The following is an 18,298-nucleotide window of genomic DNA, read 5'->3' as shown; positions in this document are numbered from 1 at the left end:
GAAATAGGAAAGGTAGTCGACGGGGAAGGAAACCTGGTGAGGGACCCGGTAGGACTGAACAAGGTGTTTAGGGACTTCTATAGCAAGATGTACACCTCGGAACCCCCCACGGGACCAGAGGGGATGAGGCAAGTTTTGGACAGACTGACCTTCCCAAGAGTAGGTAGGGGGTGGTAGCCAGGCTGGGGGCCCCGATCAGGACCGAAGAAGTACTGGGGGGCCTGAAGGTCATGCAGTCGGGTAAAGCCCCGGGGCCGGACGGATACCCGATGGAGTTTTATAAAAGGTTCTCCAAGATAGTGGGGTCGGTGCTGGTCAGGGTGTTCAACGAGGCAAGAGACAGAGGAGTCTTACCCCCGACGATGTCGCAGGCCACTATCTCGCTTATACTGAAACGGGATAAAGACCCGGACGCATGTGGGTCCTATAGGCCGATCTCTTTGATTAACGCAGACGCTAAGTTACTGGCCAAGATCTTGGCGTCTAGAATGGAGGACTGTGTACCGGACGTGATTGCGGAGGACCAAACTGGGTTCGTAAAGGGCAGGCAACTGGCGGCCAATCTAAGGAGGCTGCTCAATGTGATTATAATGCCCCGGAGAGCAGGGAGGCAGAGGTAGTGGTATCAATGGATGCCGAAAAGGCTTTCGACCGGGTTGAGGGGGACTATTTATGGGAGGTGCTGGGACTTTTTTGGGTTCGGGGTGGGATTCATTGACTTGGTTAGGCTGCTATATCAGGCCCCAGAGGCTAGTGAAGATGAACAGGACGACATCTGACTACTTCAGACTGCACCGTGGGACTAGACAGGGATGCCCCCTCTCCTCACTGCTGTTTGCACTGGCTATTGAGCCGCTGGCAATTGCTCTGAGAGTTTCAAGGGACTGGAAAGGGCTGGTCCGGGGAGAGAGAAAGAGAGAGAGAGAGAGAGAGAGAGAGAGCGAGAGAGAGCGAGAGAGAGAGAGAGAGAGAGAGAGGGGGGGGGGGGGAGGAGGAGGGAAGAAGAGTGGAACATAAAGTCTTGTTATACGCGGATGACCTGCTGTTATACGTGTCAGACCCAATGGCGGGGATGGGCGGAATCATGGAAACCCTGAGGGAGTTTGGCCGGTTCTCAGGATATAAATTGAACATGGCAAAGAGCGAGATTTGGTAGTGCAGTCGAGAGGTCAGGACTGTAGGCTGAGAGGGCTGCCATTCAGGCTGGTAGGAGAAAACTTCAGGTATTTAGGGATACAAGTAGCACGAGACTGGGGTAAGTTGCATAAGCTAAACGTGTCCCGGTTGGTGGAGCAAGTGAGGGACGAGTTCCGGAGATGGGACGCGCTCCCGCTGTCATTGGCGGGGAGAGTGCAGATGGTGAAGATGTCGATTCTCCCGAGATCCTTGTTCATATTTCAGTGTCGCCCCATTTTCATTCCGCGGTCCTTCTTTCAGAGGTTAGATAAAATTATCCTGGTATTTGTTTGGGCGGGAAAGTCCCCACTGGTGAGGAAGGCGATGCTCGAGAGGAACCGAGGGGATGAAGGGCTGGCGTTGCCAAACTTTAGCAACTACTACTGGGCAGCTAACATAGCCATGGTAAGGAAATGGGTGGTGGGTACGGGGTCGGTTTGGGAGCGGGTGGAGACTGCTTCGTGCAGGGGCACCAGTTTGGTTGCCTTGGTTACGGCGCCTCTGCCGCTCCCGCCGGCACGATACTCCACCAGCCCTATAGTGGTCGTGGCTCTACGGATCTGGGGCCAGTGGAGGAGGCATATAGGGGAAGTGAGAGCATCGGTTTGGTCCCCACTCTGTGGTAACCACCGATTTGCCCCGGGGAATATGGACGGTGGGTTCCAATTATGGCGGAGGGCGGGGATTGCGAGGATGGGCGATTTGTTCCAGGAAGGGAGCTTCCCGAGCATGAGGGTGTTGGAGAAGAAGCTCGGGCTGGCGAGAGGGAATAATTTCAGGTACTTGCAGATGCGGGATTTTGTACGCAGATTGGTACCATCCTTCCCACGCCTCCCACCAAGGGAGATCCAGGACAGGGTAGTTTCCAGAGGAGAGGTGGGAGGGGGGAAGAGTCTCCGACATTTATAAAGAAGTAATGGGAGCAGAGGAGGCACAGACCGAAGAACTGAAGCTTAAGTGGGAGGAGGAGCTCGGGGGGAGGAGATAGAGGATGGCATATGGGCAGACGCTTTGAGTAGAGTAAACCCGACCGCAACATGCGCCAGGCTCAGTCTGATCCAGTTCAAGGTCGTACATCGGGCCCACATGACAGTGGCCCGAATGAGCAAATTCTTTGGGCTGGAGGACAAATGTGCTAGATGTGCCAGAGGACCAGCGAACCATGTACACATGTTCTGGGCGTGTCCTAAACTAAGGGGGTACTGGCAGGGATTCGCGAACGTCATGTCACGGGTATTGAAAACTAGGGTCGCAATGAGTCCAGAGGTGGCAAGTTTTGGGGTTTCGGAGGACCCGGGAGTCCAGGAGGAGAAAGAGGCTGACGTCTTGGCCTCTGCTTCCCTGGTAGCCCGACGACGAATCCTGTTGGCATGGAGGGACTCAAAGCACCCGAAGTATGGCTTTCGGACATGGCGAGCTTTCTCGGGCTGGAGGAAATTAAGTTCGCCTTGAGAGGATCGCTGTCAGGGTTCGCCCGGAGGTGGCAGCCATTAGTTTACTTTTTCGCAGAGAATTAATCGTCAGCTGGGGGGGGGTTAGGGTAGCGTAGAGTAGGGGGTTGCTTAGGCAGGTTCTTGCGAGAGGGGAGCCGATGCTTGCATTATGTCTTATTTGCTTTTTGTACACTACGGTATAATGTTGCTGTTTTATATGCCAAAAATACCTCAGTAAAATTGTTTATTGAAAAAAAAAAACAGATGACCAATGACATCAACTCAAATGTATCTCCAGAATATAAGGATTTTCACATGAATGCAAACCAGTAGTCAAGGGGCAATGCTCCTTTAATGAGCATTTGACACTCAAAACCAGTACTCAGATGAGACTTGTTCTCCATGAGTTGAGTAAATAATTAAAAGGGAGCCCCTTCATTCTGACCAAAACAGTGGTCCTGAACTACTCCCACGAGCTTCCCCTCCCAAATTGTTTTTTCTTTCGTGCTTGATGCTAATCAGATTGGCCGACAGTGCTCCAGCCTACCCAGGTACAGCACTGCTGCTCCGGGGATTAAGTGCAGGGAACGGGTGTGAAGGTCCAGAGGTCCCGGGAAGGGAAAAGTAGGTGGCGTGAGTCGCAAGGAAGGACGATTGGGTTATTTGGGGTATCGGGGGATAGGTGATGAGTTGGAGGGCATCCCACGTCAGAAGGAGGTTTCCAATGGAGCCACTCCACCTTCCAACCCGAGATCGAGGATGGTGAATTTTTCTATTTCCCCACCCTGAGTTATCCGGCACAAATCAGCCTGAATATTGAGGCTGGGAAGGACAGGGCAGGCTTCCCCTTAAGGCCCTGCCTGCCCCACTGTAAATTTGCGTCCGGGCCGGGACGGATGGGATCCTGGAGGGAATTTCACGCTCGTGCTTCGCAGCCTCGAAACGCGCCAGGGATGCATAGAATTCAGGCCTTGATGATCGATGAATGTAAATCATTAAAATGTATGGATAGGCACAGAAAATAATCAAATTGCTGATTGTATGTCGGCCTTTATCGATATTCATTTGGCCTTTATGGATATTTCTCATTTGTTCCTGGCATGTAAACATTGCTGGTAAGGCCAGAATTTGTTACACATCCTGAACTGCCGTTGAGAAAATAGTGGTGAGCCGCTTTCTTAATCCACTGCAGTTATGTGTTGTAGGTACACCCATTATGCTGTTAGGAAGGGCGTTCCGATTTATGACCCAGTGACAGAAAAAGAACAGTGATATAGTTCCAAGTTAGGAGGGTCTATTTCTTGGAGGGGAACTTGCAGGTAGGTGATGGTGTTTCCATGCTGCCCTCATCCTTCTGTAGAAAGTATAGAGGTGCTGTTTACTGCCGTGCATCTTGTCGATGGTGCACATTATCGCCACTATGCACCAGATGTGTAAATTTACCAAGATGCTGCTTGAAATGCAAGTGTTAAATTATAAGGAGAAATTAACACAAAGTAGAATTGTATTTCCTGGAATTTAGAAAAGTATGGGGAACTTTGATTACAGTTTTCAAGATATTAAACAAAACTTGTCAGGTCGATAGACATTAACTATTTCTGCTGGTTTGGGAATCTAAGACTAGAGAACATTGCCTATAAATTAAAATCAGGCCTTTCAGGAATCAAATTAATAAGCATCTCTGCACAAAAAGGGTGGTAGAACACGATTTTGCAAACAGCATTGGACATTAGATGAATGGTTTATTTCAAATCTGAGGTTGACAAAATCTAAGGAAATGGCGAAAGACAGGTAAATGGATCTTATTAATTAAGCAAATAGGCTTGAGGTAGTTAAATGGCCTACTCCTGTTTCAATGTCAATACGTAAATGAGATAATGTTGTGCCAAACGGGAACCACATAGGGCAGCGTGGTGGCACAGTGGTTAGCATTGCTGCCTCAGGGTGCCGAGGTCCCAGGTTCGATCCCGGCTCTGGGTCACTGTCCATGTGGAGTTTGTACATTCTCCCCGTGTTTGCGTGGGTTTTGCCCTCACAACCCAAAGATGTGCAGGGTAAGTGGATTGGTCATGCTAAATTGCCCCTTAATTGGAAAAAATGAATTGGGTACTCTAAATCATTTTAAAAACGGGCACCATGAAAGCAAGGCTGACTTTACAACGGAGTTGGGCCCTTTTTAGGTAAAAGGTGTCCTGAACATACACAGATGCAAGATGGCTAACAATATCACCTTCATCTACCCGAAGCATTCTTTCAGCTATGTGCTCTCCCAAGTTTCTCTTATTCTACTTCCTTTTCCTTCCCTGCTTAAATTATGTAAAATGCAACAAAGAATGAAATGAGATATCAGGCTGGCAGGGGAACTCGGTGGGCCTTTAAAAATGGTGGACTTGATACGATTTCCATTCCCTTCCTGGCGCCTTCAATTTTCACTCACATAGGAGAAGGATATGGGGAGCTAGCCTGCATTCCTGATCTGACTGGTTCCATTGGGTAATCTTAAGCCCTGCAATTTTTATGGAGTCGCGTCAGGAGGAGTCATGAACCATCGTCTGGATGCGTGAATCTTTTTGAAAGACAACCTTAAAAGGTCCTATCAATGTTATCCATGCCAACTCATACTCCCCACCCAATGCCAAAGGCACTGCATACACTCAATGCCAATCCATGCCCCTCCACCCATCCACATTGGCCCCTTATGGCATCCATATCAACCCATGTACCTTTCCGAACCCCAAAACACCCTCATATACTCCATGCCAACACATGCCCCTCCACCTACTCCCAATGGTCCCTCATACCCTCCATTCCAACCTCATACCCTCCATTCCAATATACACACAGTAAAGTACTAATGAAACCTATAAAATTATGGCATGGGTGGGAAAGCTTTAAAAACAGCCAAACCTCTTTTCAAAAAACTGCTGCTCCTACAAACCTTTAAAAGTATCAATCAAGGGCTTCCGGTGGCGACAATGGAGTGAAAGGTTGCGCATTCAGCAGCTCTCGCCCTTAGTGGTTTTTTTAATGCTTTTTAAGCCAGATTTTTCAGGAAATTTCTCAACATAAGTTGATCGAAGGGAGAGGAAAAGGAAGTGACCCTCAATTTATGGAATCGTGTCCAAATAGGAATCGAAAAATAGTTCTATGTTTTGTTTTCTCTTGTTTAAAATTTCAGTCTTTCTAATTCTGTGAGTTAAGTCGCGATGTTCGGGAAGAAGAGGGTTTTTTTTTCTTGTGTAATCGGATTTTGATCTATTGCTTTATGTACTGGGTTACAAAGGAAAAACTTTTAAGTTGCGGCGGGAGATTTTCTTTTCTGTAAGAAAGATGGTGGATGGTAAGGGAGGTGGTGTAGCTTTATTTAAGGATGACATCCGGGGATAGTAAGGAATGACATTGGTGCTTTGGAGGATAAGGTGGAATTCATTTGGGTGGAAATCAGAAATAGTAAGGCGAAAAAGTCACTGATAGGAGTAGTCTATAGGCTACCAAATAGTAACATTATGGTGGGGCAGGCAATAAATAAAGAAATAACGGATGCATGTAGAAATGGTACAGCAGTTATCATGGGGGATTTTAATCTACATGTTGATTGGTTTAACCAGGTCGGTCAAGGCAGCCTTGAGGAGGACTTTATAGAATGTATCCGCGATACTTTCCTAGAACAGTATGTAATGGAACCTACGGGGGAACAAGCGGTCCTAGATCTGGTTCTGTGTAATGAGACAGGATTGATTCATGATATCATAGTTAGGAACCCTCTCGGAAGGAGCGATCACAATATGGTGGAATTTAAAATACAGATGGAGGGTGAGAAGGTAAAATCAAACACTAGTATTTTGTGCTTAAACAAAGGAGATTACAATGGGATGAGAGAAGAACTAGCTAAAGTAGACTGGGAGCAAAGACTTTATGGTGAAACAGTTGAGGAACAGTGGCGAACTGTGATATGGTACGGATAAAGTAATGGCATGATGGGAAAGCTGGTCAATGGGAAGACTGGTCAAAATATTTGATACAATGTAAGAAATGCTGCCCTAACCATTTCAGACCCCTGTAAGACTAATAAGGCCGACTCTGCATAACCTGAAGTATGAATAAGATCAGAGAAGGTCAAGCCATTCCAAAATACCGGACCTCGGTAACTCCAGATAAGACTAACTCATCATAACCAGGGCCGTAGGAATAAGACAAGATAAGGTCAGGAAGAAATAAGTCTCCTCCGACCGCTCAATGTTCCCTCCAAGGACAAGATAATGGTATGAGTGATGCGACAAAGAGCCCAATAAGGTCAGCAGGCATTGCTTCCGTTTCTACTTCCCATCAAATTCCTGACTAAGCTGCAGTCACGCAGTCTTGATAATGATAATGTATAAATACTGAACTGATTTTCTGTAAAAGCGGGGACTTGAGAAGGAATCAGCAGTTTCACTTACTGCTCTCTGATCTCAAGTTTCAGTAATTACTGCATGCAGTCTCTTCATAAATAAAGCCTTGTTATTTTATCTCAACGAGCATTGGTGAATCTTTCTACTACAGAAGCAGGAAAATATTGACTACAACAGAACCTTCCAAGCAATTTTTCACAGTGCTCAGCAAAGGTTTATACCAACAAAAAGGAAGGACGGTAGAAAGAGGGAAAATCGACCGTGGATATCTAAGGAAATAAGGGAGAGTATCAAATTGAAGGAAAAAGCATACAAAGTGGCAAAGATTAGTGGGAGACTAGAGGACTGGGAAATCTTTAGGGGGCAACAGAAAGCTACTAAAACAGCTATAAAGAGTAAGATAGATTATGAGAGTAAACTTGTTCAGAATATAAAAACAGATAGTAAAAGTTTCTACAAATATATAAACAAAAAAGAGTGGCGAAGGTAAATATTGGTCCTTTAGAGGATGAGAAGGGAGATTTAATAATGGGAGATGAGGAAATGGCTGAGGAACTGAACAGGTTTTTTGGGTCGGTCTTCACGGTGGAAGGCACAAATAACATGCCAGTGACTGATAGAAATGAGGCTATGACAGGTGAGGACCTTGAGATTGTTATCACTAAGGAGGTAGTGATGGGCAAGCTAATGGGGCTAAAGGTAGACAAGTCTCCTGGCCCTGATGGAATGCATCCCAGAGTGCTAAAAGAGATGACTTGGGAAATTGCAAATGCACTAGTGATAATTTACCAAAATTCACTAGACTCTGGGGTGATCCCGGCAGATTGGAAATTAGCAAACGTGACACCACTGTTTAAAAAAGGAGTTAGGCAGAAAGCGGGTAATTAAATGCCAGTGAGCTTAACTTCGGTAGTAGGGAAGATGCTGGAATCTATCATCAAGGAAGAAATAGCGAGGCATCTGGGTGGAAATTGTCCCATTGGGCAGACGCAGCATGGGTTCATAAAGGGCAGGTCGTGCCTAACTAAGTTAGTGGAATTTTTTGAGGACATTACCAGTGCGGTAGATAACGGGGAGCCAATGGTATATCTGGATTTCCAGAAAGCCTTTGACAAGGTGCCACACAAAAGGTTGCTGCATAAGATAAAGATGCATGGTATTAAGGGGAAAGTAGTAGCATGGATAGAGGATTGGTTAATTAATAGAAAGTAAAGAGTGGGGATTAATGGGTGTTTCTCTGGTTGACAATCAGTAGCTAGTGGTGTCCCTCAGGGATCAATGTTGAGCCCACAATTGTTCACAATTTACATAGATGATTTGGAGTTGGGGACCAAGGGCAATGTGTCCAAGTTTGCAGACGACACCAAGATGAGTGGTAAAGCAAAAAGTGCAGAGGATACTGGAAGTCTGCAGAGGGATTTGGATAGGCTAAGTGAATGGGCTAGGGTCTGGCAGATGGAATACAATGTTGACAAATGTGAGGTTATCCATTTTGGTAGGAATAACAGCAAAAGGGATTATTATTTAAATGATAAAATATTAAAACATGCTGCTGTGCAGAGAGACCTGGGTGTGCTAGTGCATGAGTCGCAAAAAGTTGATTTACAGGTGCAACAGGTGATTAAGGCGAATGGAATTTTGTCCTTCATTGCTAGAGGGATGGAGTTTAAGACTAGGGAGATTATACTGCAATTGTATACGGTGTTAGTGAGGCCACACCTGGAGTATTGTGTTCAGTTTTGGTCTCCTTACTCGAGAAAGGACGTACTGGCACTGGAGGGTGTGCAGAGGAGATTCACTTGGTTAATCCCAGAGCTGAAGGGGTTGGATTACGAGGAGAGGTTGAGTAGACTGGGACTGTACTCGTTGGAATTTAGAAAGATGAGGGGGGATCTTATAGAAACATATAAAATTATGAAGGGAATAGATAGGATAGATGCGGGCAGGTTGTTTCCACTGGCGGGTGAAAGCAGAACTAGGGGGCATAGCCTCAAAATAAGGGGAAGTAGATTTAGGACTGAGCTTAGAAGAACTTCTTCACCCATTGGGTTGTGAATCTATGGAATTCCTTGCCCAATGAAGCAGTCGAGGCTCCTTCATTAAATGTTTTTAAGATAAAGATAGATAGTTTTTTGAAGAATAAAGGGATTAAGGGTTATGGTGTTCAGGCCGGAAAGTGGAGCTGAGTCCACAAAAGATCAGCCATGATCTCATTGAATGGCGGAGCAGGCTCGAGGGGCCAGATGGCCTACTCCTGCTCCTAGTTCTTATGTTCTTATGGTTGATTCTTGCATGCATAATTTTGCTTAAGCTGCTTGCAGCTTCTTCTATTGCATTTGATTCTGTTTGAAGGTGATGGGACTGATAAGAATCGGTTAAAGGGGGAGGGGTGGGGCCCTGTTGCCCGTGCGTTGGGGGATGGTGTGTTTGCTTTTGGGGATTGTTGTTATTGTGTTGAGTGCTTGTGCTATGTTTAGGGGGGATGGAATCTGGCAGATGACAGGTTTTTTGACTCCGGGGGGCGGGGGGGGAGCTGATGGGCTGGCTGGATAGTTAGTTCACGGGAGCAAAGCAGGGGGAGAGCGGAGGAAAGATGTAGTGGGGGGGGGGGGTGGGGGGTACTGCTGACGGGTAAGGGACAGCTAGGAGACTGGAGATGGAGATCAGATGGCGATTGCCGCCAAGGAGCGGATTGGATCACGTGAGGTGTGGAACACGGGCTAGGAGCTGGCCTAGGAAAGGTCATGGCTGATCGACAGGGGAGGGGGGCAAGGGCCCCCCCCCATACCAGGCTGGTTATATGGAATGTTCGCGGACTGAACTGGCCGGTTAAGAGAGCCCGTGTGTTCGCACACCTGAGACAATTAAAAACGGATGTGGCCATGTTACAGGAGACACACCTGAAGCTGGGAGACCAAATTAGATTAAAGAAGGGGTGGGTCGGGCAAGTGTTTCATTCAGGACTGGACTATAAAACAAGGGGGGTGGCTATCCTGAGGTGGGGAAGATAGAGGCAGGCCCAGGAAGCAGATTTGTTATGGTTAGCGGGAACCTAGAGGGAATGGCAGTGGTGCTGGTGAATATATATGCCCCAAACTGCGATGATGTCACGTTTGTCAGGAAGGTGCTGGAAAAGATCCCAGACATTGACTCGCACCGGCTGATCATGGGTGGTGACTTTAATACGGTCCTCGACCCAAGATTGGACCGGTCGAGTGCTAGGTCGGGGAAACTATCAGTAATGGCAAAGTAACTGCTGTGGTTCATGGAGCGCATGGGAGAGGTAGATCCGTGGAGATTTGAGAGACCAAGGAGCAGAAAATATTCATTCTACTCCCATGTACATAAGGCCTACTCCAGGATAGATTTCTTCGTGCTAGATAAAACACTGTTAGCAGGGGTTGAGGACACTGAGTACTCAGCAATTGTGGTTTCAGATCACGCACCACACTGGATAGACCTACGGCAGGCACAGGAATGCCCCAGTGCCCACAGTGGAGACTAGATACAGGGCTGTTAGCGGATGAGGAGATCTGTGAGCGAGTGAGAGAGGCCATTCGGGGGTATATAAAGATCAATGACACGGGAAAGATTGCGGCTGGGGAGGTCTGGGAGGCACTGAAAGCGGTTATTAGAGGGGAATTTATTTCGCTTCGAGCCCACAGGGATAAAACTGAGCGGTCGGAGCTGGACAGGTTGGTAGGAGAAATCTTGCAGGTGGACAGAAGATATTCGAAGTCTCCAAATGAGGAGCTCCTGAAGGAGCGTCACAGGTAAGGCAGAGGGTCAGCTGAGGAGGTTAAAAGGGGCAATATATGAGCATGGGGAGAAAGCTAGCAGGATGCTGGCACATCAGCTGAGCAAACAGGAGGCGGCGAGAGAAATAGGGAAAATAAAGAATATGAGGGGAAAGATGGTGACAGACCCGGAGGCGGTTAATGAAGTGTTCCGGAAATTTTTTAGCCAGCTATTATACGAGTCGGAAACCCTGGTTGGGGGGGAGGGCATGAATCAATTCCTGGGGAGGCTAGAGTTCCCAAAGGTAAATGAGGAGCTGGTGGAGGCCCTGGGGGGCCCGATTGGGCTTGGGGAGCTGATAGATGGACTGTGGGCGGTGCAATCGGGTAAAGCCCCGGGACCTGATGGATTCCCAGTGGAATTTTATACGAAGTTCTCTGGGTTACGGGGGCCGCTCCTGGTTAAGGCTTTTAATGAGTCCAAGGAGCTGGGAGTACACCCCCCAATGTTATCACAGGCATCAATTTCTCTCATCCTGAAGCGAGACAAGGATCCGGAGAGCTGTGAACCGTACAAGCCAATTTCCCTCTTGAATGTAGATGCCAAATTATTGGCAAAGATCCTGGCCACTCGAATATAGGATTGTGTCCTGGAGATAATTGGGGAGGATCAGACGGGATTTGTAAAGGGTAGGCACCTGACATCTAACATTAGATGCCTTCTTAATGTAATTATGATGCCTGCGGAGGGGCGCGAGGCTGAGGTCGTAGTCGCCATGGACGCGGAGAAGGCTTTCGACCGGGTGGAGTGGAAGTATCTATGGGATATTTTAGGCAGATTGGGGCAGGGATTTGTGGAGTGGGTCTGGTTATTGTACCAGGCCCCGGTGGCAAAAATAGTAACTAACCTCATTCGGTCGGAATACTTTAATCTGTGTCGGGGGTCAAGGCAAGGATGCCCGCTCCCCCCATTGCGGTTTTCCCTGGCCATAGAACCCTTAGCAATGGCCCGGAGAGCAGCGAATGCCTGGCGGGGTATAGTGAGGGGGTGGGACACAGGGTGTCTCTCTATGCGGACGATTTGCTGCTTTATGTCATGGACCGGGGGGGGGGGGGGGGGGGGGGGGGGGTGGGAGGAGAGAAAGAGTGAAGTGTTCATGATCCAGGCACAATGGCAGAGCTACCTTTTAAAGTGGTTGGGAGGAGTTTTAGGTATCTGGGGATTCAAGTGGCCAAGGATTGGGGGCAGCTTCACAAGTTAAATTTGGGCAAAGCATTGGATTAAATGAGAAGGGATTTCCGTAGATGGGACATGCTCCCACTGACGCTGGCGAGGAGGGTACAGGCGGTGAAGATGACGGTCCTTCCGAGACTGCTTTTCTTTTTTCAATGCCTCCCGATTTTTGTCCCAAAGGCTTTTTTCAGAAGCATGAATGCGGCGATATCGAGGTTTATATGGGCGGGTAAAACCCCAAGAGTAAAGAGGGCACTCCTGGAACGGACCTGCGGAGAAAGGGGCTTGGCTCTCCCGAGCTTTATTAACTATTACTGGCTGCCAACATATCGATGGTCAGGAAGTGGGTAGTGGGGGAGGGGTCGGTCTAGGAGCAGATGGAGGCAGCATCCTGCAAAGGTACGAATCTGGAGGCTTTACTGACGGCGCCCCTGCCGTTCTCGCCGACTCGGTACTCTACAAGTCCCGTGGCGGTGGCAGCCCTAAGGGTGTGGGGGCAATGGAGGCAGCATATGAGACTGGAGGGGGCGTCAGTGTGGTCAATCACCGGTTTGTCCCGGGGGGGCTAGATGGGGGCTTTAAGGTATGGCAGCGGGCAAGGATTGAGAGGTTTGGGGATCTATTCACCCAAGAGGACTTTCCGACCTTGAAGACATTAGAGAAGAAGTTTGATCTGCCGGGTGGGAACGGGTTTCGGTATCTTCAAGTGCGGGACTTTGTACGGAGGCAGGTTCCAAGCTTTCCTCGCCTTCCCCTGAGGGGACTACAGGAAAAGTGCTGTCAAAAACAGGGATTGGAGGTGGGAAGGTTTCGGAGATATACAGGGAATTGTATGTGGGAAGGGGCCCCTATTAGAGAGTTGAAGAGGAAGTGGGAAGAGGAGCTAGGAGGGGAACTGGAAACTGAACTGTGGGAAAAAGCCTTGAAAAGGGTAACTGCATCCTCGTCCTGTGCTAGACAGCTTGATTCAGTTCAAGGTAGTCCACAGGGCCCACATGATGGTAGCCCGGATGAGTAGGTTCTTCAAGGAGGTGGAGGACAGATGTGAACAGTGTGGGGGTAGCCCGGCCAACCACGTTCATATGTTTTGGGCATGTCCGAAACTGAGGGAATTCTGGCAGGGATTTGCGGATGTTATGTCAGAAGTCCTGGAAGGTAGGGTAACTCCGAGTCCAGAATTGGCAATATTTGGGGTGTCGGAGGATCCGGGGGGCAAAGCGGGGGGGATGGAGGCCGATGTCCTGGCCTTCTCCTCCCTGGTGGCCCGGAGACGGATCTTGCTGAGATGGAGGGACTCGGAGCCCCCAAAGTCAGGAGAGTGGATCAGTGGGATATCATAGGGTTTCTCAGTTTGGAGAAAATCAAATTCGCTCAGAGGATCAATACAGGGATTCGCCCGGAGTTGGCGGCTGTTCATCGATTTCTTCAACAAAAATTGAACGTCAGCAGTAAGGAGGGAAAGGGTAGGGGGTGGTGGGGGGGGAGGAAGGAAAACAGGAGGCATGGTAATGTTAAATAAGGACGGGGACGCAGTATACGGGTAATTGGGGACAGGGCGGGAGAAGTGGGGGACGTGGTTTATTGTTTGTTGTTCTTTTAGGGGGTATTTTGTGTGTCGACCCACGCGGTTGTTTTAGAAATGTCAACATGTTAAATTGTGAACATTACAAATGCAGATCATTAAAGTATAATTAGCAGAAACTATAAGGATCTGACACCTCTTTATCTTAATGCAAATAAACTCCGAGCCAATGATAAAATCAACTGAAATAACAAAAAACATCAATCCAGCGCTGTCTTGTCTTCTGTGTGAGTGTTTCAACAAACTAATGAAAGTCTGGGCTTTCAGCTAAACCTGCATAATAGATCTATTTTGTTACTGGCTCATAAAAGAATCAGTCAACTACCTGGATAGCACATGTATGATGAAGTAATTCAGATTGCAACTTATTGGGCTTGATATTTTGGTCCAGCCAGGGCTGGGATCGAATGCAGTAAGTGCGAAAAGTAAAGCTGTTAGCATGTGTGCCTATTGCCAATTCCATGGCTCCAGCTCACTTCTGAGCCATTTTTGTGGAGGCGATATGGTGGAGTGGAGGCAACAAGGCAAACTCCTTCCATATAGTAGGTAATTAAGGGAATCACCAGCCTATTAAGACTAATTAAAGGAGGTCAACAGATTTCCAGTTGGCCTTCAGATTCTTGCAAGCAGTGGGGGTCAATTTAACTGCTTGGAGATTACCTTCCCTTAGCAAAATTGGAGGCCAGCATGACCGCCGGGCCTAGATGCCCACCCTCACTCACTGATTGGTCTGGCAGGCCAACCTGGATAAAGGCTACCCCCATCTCCCACACAGTGGTGGCCTGGTTTCAAAAGCCTTGCTTTTAGTATAAATTTTGTTTTTTTAAAGCTGAAGAGAGAGTGCCTCCACTTTGAAGTGCCCTCTTCCTTACCTTGCATTGCAGCTTGCTGCTCCTTTTAAGATAGAAAACCCCTGACAGGCTTTCCGCGTTCAAGAGCCCACCTGCAATCCTTAATTGGATGGCGAGCCTGCAGAGCCTCTAACCCACATTTCAGCCTGATGGTAGGGTTTAAAAGCCCGCAGGGAAAATCGTGCCCATCGGAATTAGCGAGTGATACTCTTTCCTGTTCAATAAGGTGATGATGTTCTGAAATGGGACACAAATGATAACATAGGGCAGCCCATTGTACATCTCATGAGAGAAAATCATGTAATTTGGTTAAAGTTCACCACCATTTTCAACAATGTTATAGGTGCATTGGTACAGTGATGAATTGGACAAGACATACAAATAATGCACCGGGGCAGCCACCTGGTTGCCATTGCCTACATCTCTGATGAATGATCCTATGGCATAAAAATTGAGTGTCACACTGACTTTGAATGCAACATTTGTGTGGAGTTTGGTGTCAGACTGGGAGCAAACTATTGCCTCACAGAAGAAGCTTTCTGATGCTTTGTCTATTCAGCAAAAAGACCATCTGAGTATGGAAATAAAGTGATCCATGTACCTTTGAGTCTGGTCTAGATAACTCCCATGCTGCTTAACATCCTGGGTTTCTCTTTGTCCTGCAGTTCTTTCTCTTTAAAGCACAAGTATAGGTGAATCCCCAATGAAAACACTTGTGGCATGTGCTTTTTGTCTATGTCTCCAAAGCAACATGAGCAATTAGCACATTTCTCATCCCTGCTAAAAGAAACTCTTCATCCCAAACTTTGTTCAAGTAACTATCCAAAGAAGTATGTCTTTAACTATGTTCTGTCACGCCGAACAGTAACCAGCAATACTTCCTCATTTTGAATAGATATCGATCTTTTGAGGGCAGGCCCAGAAGGTAAAGACTGCGAGTCGAAAAGTCACTAAAGCACTTTGACACTGACTGCAGTCATGCAAGGCATTCTATAAATCTTACATGTTCCTTCTTTGCATGTTAAATCTGTTGATTTTTCGTGGACTGTCTCTTGAATCTTTTCGAGGTTGTCAATCCCTACATGTTCAAACAGTGGGAACTCAAAAGACCAATAAAAATAGTGGCCTACCTATCACTACACATTGATTGAAAAATATGGAAACCAGGTATTCTACTTCGGGAATGGCTTTCACACTACCATGCAGCCGTGCACCACACCAGATGAATTCCACAGTTAGTCCACCATTAATTCGTTTATTTCCAGTGCGGAGCATATTGATGTCAATGTAAAGAGGGAGGACGCGCGCGCACACTGCGTTGGATCCAATAATATTTGTACACAAGAGTCTGCGCTCAAGCAACAACAGAAGTTATCAAAAATGGTGATAACAACGCTGGCGTTGTACTTACTTGTAAAACTAGGGACCGCTAGTTTCCCGACACATCTGTTGCTGCTTATCTTTGACCGTGGGCTCCAACTCGAGCGCGTTCGCTAGGTTTGAATGCAAACAGTTGGGGCTACAGGGGCCACGCGCCCGCTCTAAGCGCCCCGCCCGGCGGCGGGGCTGCAGTTCGGCAGCTTGCCGCGATGTTTAAGGTTTCGGGGAGGGGGAGGGGGGGGGGGGGGGGGGCGAAGCGAAAATGTTTTCACACATTCTCGTACTTGGAATTGACTGGGAACTGTATGCCATTTGCTTCAGCAAATAGTTAGCATACAGGAACAGATCTCTTCGATTGTTGAGGTGAAAAATGGGGGGGGGCAAGGAATCTAAACAGCCAAAGCAAAACACCTCAGATGCTGGAAATACTCAGCAGGGCAGGCAGCCTCTGTGTAGTTAACCTTTTGCGGTCTATGACCTTGTCATAATATACACCAGTAGATCATGCTGCAGACACACACACACTGATGGACACACAGCAAGACCAATCAACACCAAACACCGCAGCCAATCACCAGTTAGAGCACACTCACTATATAGACAGAGGGCATCAGAGTTCCCGCTCATTCGGGATGCAGCCTCTCAGTAGGACAGAGCTTACAGCGTACAGCACAGTTCTTCACCATGTGCTGAGTGCATAGACTGGTTAGGACAGGCATAGGTCTTTAGTTTAATCTAACATCGTGTTAACCCACAGTGAAAGTATGTTCAACATTTTCTAACTTAATAAAATAGTGTTGTACTATTTTAAGTGTTGGTGGCCTGTATGTGTTCCACGGATCTAGATCACCCAACACATCATGGTACCAAGTAGTTGAGGGATGTTAGAACTTCTTAGACTTACCTGCAAGTGATCTACCTTCCACCAGCATACAGACATCCTGCAAAATGGACAGCGTCCGCCCGCCGCTCCGCATCACCAGTAACCTAGGGGCCAACTGGAAGATATTCAAACAACGCTTCCAGCTCTACCTTGAAGCCACAGACCGGGAAGCTGCCTCAGACACCAGGAAGATCGCTCTCTTCCTATCCACGGCCGGGGAACATGCCATCCACATTTTCAATTCTCTCACCTTTGCTGATGGTGAAGATAAAATCAGAATTCAAGACGGTCTTCCTTAAGTTTGACAGTCACTGCGACATCGAGGTGAATGAAAGTTTCGAGCGCTATGTATTCCAACCGCGTTTGCAGGGTAAGGATGAACCTTTCCAGTCCTTTCTCACCCACCTCCGCATCCTTGCGCAGTCCTGTAATTACAGGCCCACCTCCGACTCCATGATACGCGACCAGATTGTTTCCAGTGTTCAGTCGGACCCCCTACGCCAGCAGCTCCCCAAGGTAAAGCAGCTCGCCCGAGTGATTGCCACCGAGACCTGCATGAACTCGCCACTAGTCGGTATTCCCACATCCAAGCGGCTGAAATGGCGCGGCAAGGTCCCCACGAGGCAGAACGGGTCCAAGCAATCGAGCAACTCCAGGGCCTCAGCCTGGACGAGGGCGGCCATTTTGCGCGCTTTTCGCGGACTCCCGCGATTGTACGCACCGGACGAGGGGACGGCGACGTCGACAAACATACTGCGCAGGCGCACACCACGTACGACCACACCGCGCATGCACGATGGCGCAGCGAATGTACTGACGCTAAAACGTGCGGCAACTGTGGCTCCGCCCACTTAAAGCAGCAATGTCCTGCCAAATCCCGACGATGCCTGCGATGTGGCAAACTTGGCCACTATGCTGCTTTCTTGCAGATCAGCTCAGCCTGCCAACTCACGTCACTCCAGCCAGCCTCGCAGGAATGTCGGGACCATTCAACCCACGGTCACCGAGCCCGATTCAGACCTGCTACCTGATATTGACACAGAGGACCCGAAGGCGCCTTTTCGAGTCGATATCATTACAAAAAACAGGGTGTCCCCAAAGCAAAGAATCCAGCCTCTATCGGTATACAGCATCGATCCGGACGATGAGTGGTGTGCCACCCTTACGGTCAACCGGTCCCAAATATGATTCTGCCTGGACACTGGTGCCTCCGCCAATCTCACTGCGTGGTCTGACCTCCAAAGCATTCGGTCAGCCATCCTGCCATCAGCCTGCCAGCTATTAGATTATAATGGCAATGCCATTGCTGCCAGCGGCTCATGCCAACTTGAAGTGACACACAGGTCACGCAAAGCCATCCTTCCCTTTGAAATCGTGGGCTCCTCCCTGTTTGGCGCACAGGCATGCAAGCTGTTGAACCTAGTTCAGAGAGTTCACTCTCTCTCTCCTGCTGACACGTCTGCCTTTCAGGACACTGACTTCAGGGCGCAGCTCAACGCCATTATCAACCAGTACCATGACGCCTTTGAGGGCATGGGCACGCTCCCCGTACACCTACAAGATTTCATTAAAACCAGACGCCACGCCTGTGGTTCTCACACCTCGCAGGGTCCCAGCACCCCTTAAGGACT

The 18,298-nt window shown here is 48.2% G+C and overlaps 1 protein-coding gene across 1 annotated transcript in view; it reads right to left on the bottom strand.

Moving 5' to 3' along the window:
* Window positions 1–15,872, bottom strand: part of LOC140389828 (spermatogenesis-associated protein 16-like) — a 370,821-nt gene extending 354,949 nt beyond the window's left edge. Inside the window, exons 1-2 of the mRNA XM_072474394.1 lie at window positions 15,816–15,872; window positions 14,426–14,641 (exon numbers count right to left, since the gene is read on the bottom strand). The gene's annotated coding sequence lies outside the window, so the exon portion shown is untranslated. The remainder of the gene's footprint in view (window positions 1–14,425; window positions 14,642–15,815) is intronic.
* Window positions 15,873–18,298: the final 2,426 nt, after the last annotated feature.

Source organism: Scyliorhinus torazame, chromosome 14 (genome assembly GCF_047496885.1).
Source record: "Scyliorhinus torazame isolate Kashiwa2021f chromosome 14, sScyTor2.1, whole genome shotgun sequence".
Taxonomy (NCBI): Eukaryota; Metazoa; Chordata; class Chondrichthyes; order Carcharhiniformes; family Scyliorhinidae; genus Scyliorhinus; species Scyliorhinus torazame.
This window is presented reverse-complemented; position numbering and strand designations above follow the sequence as displayed.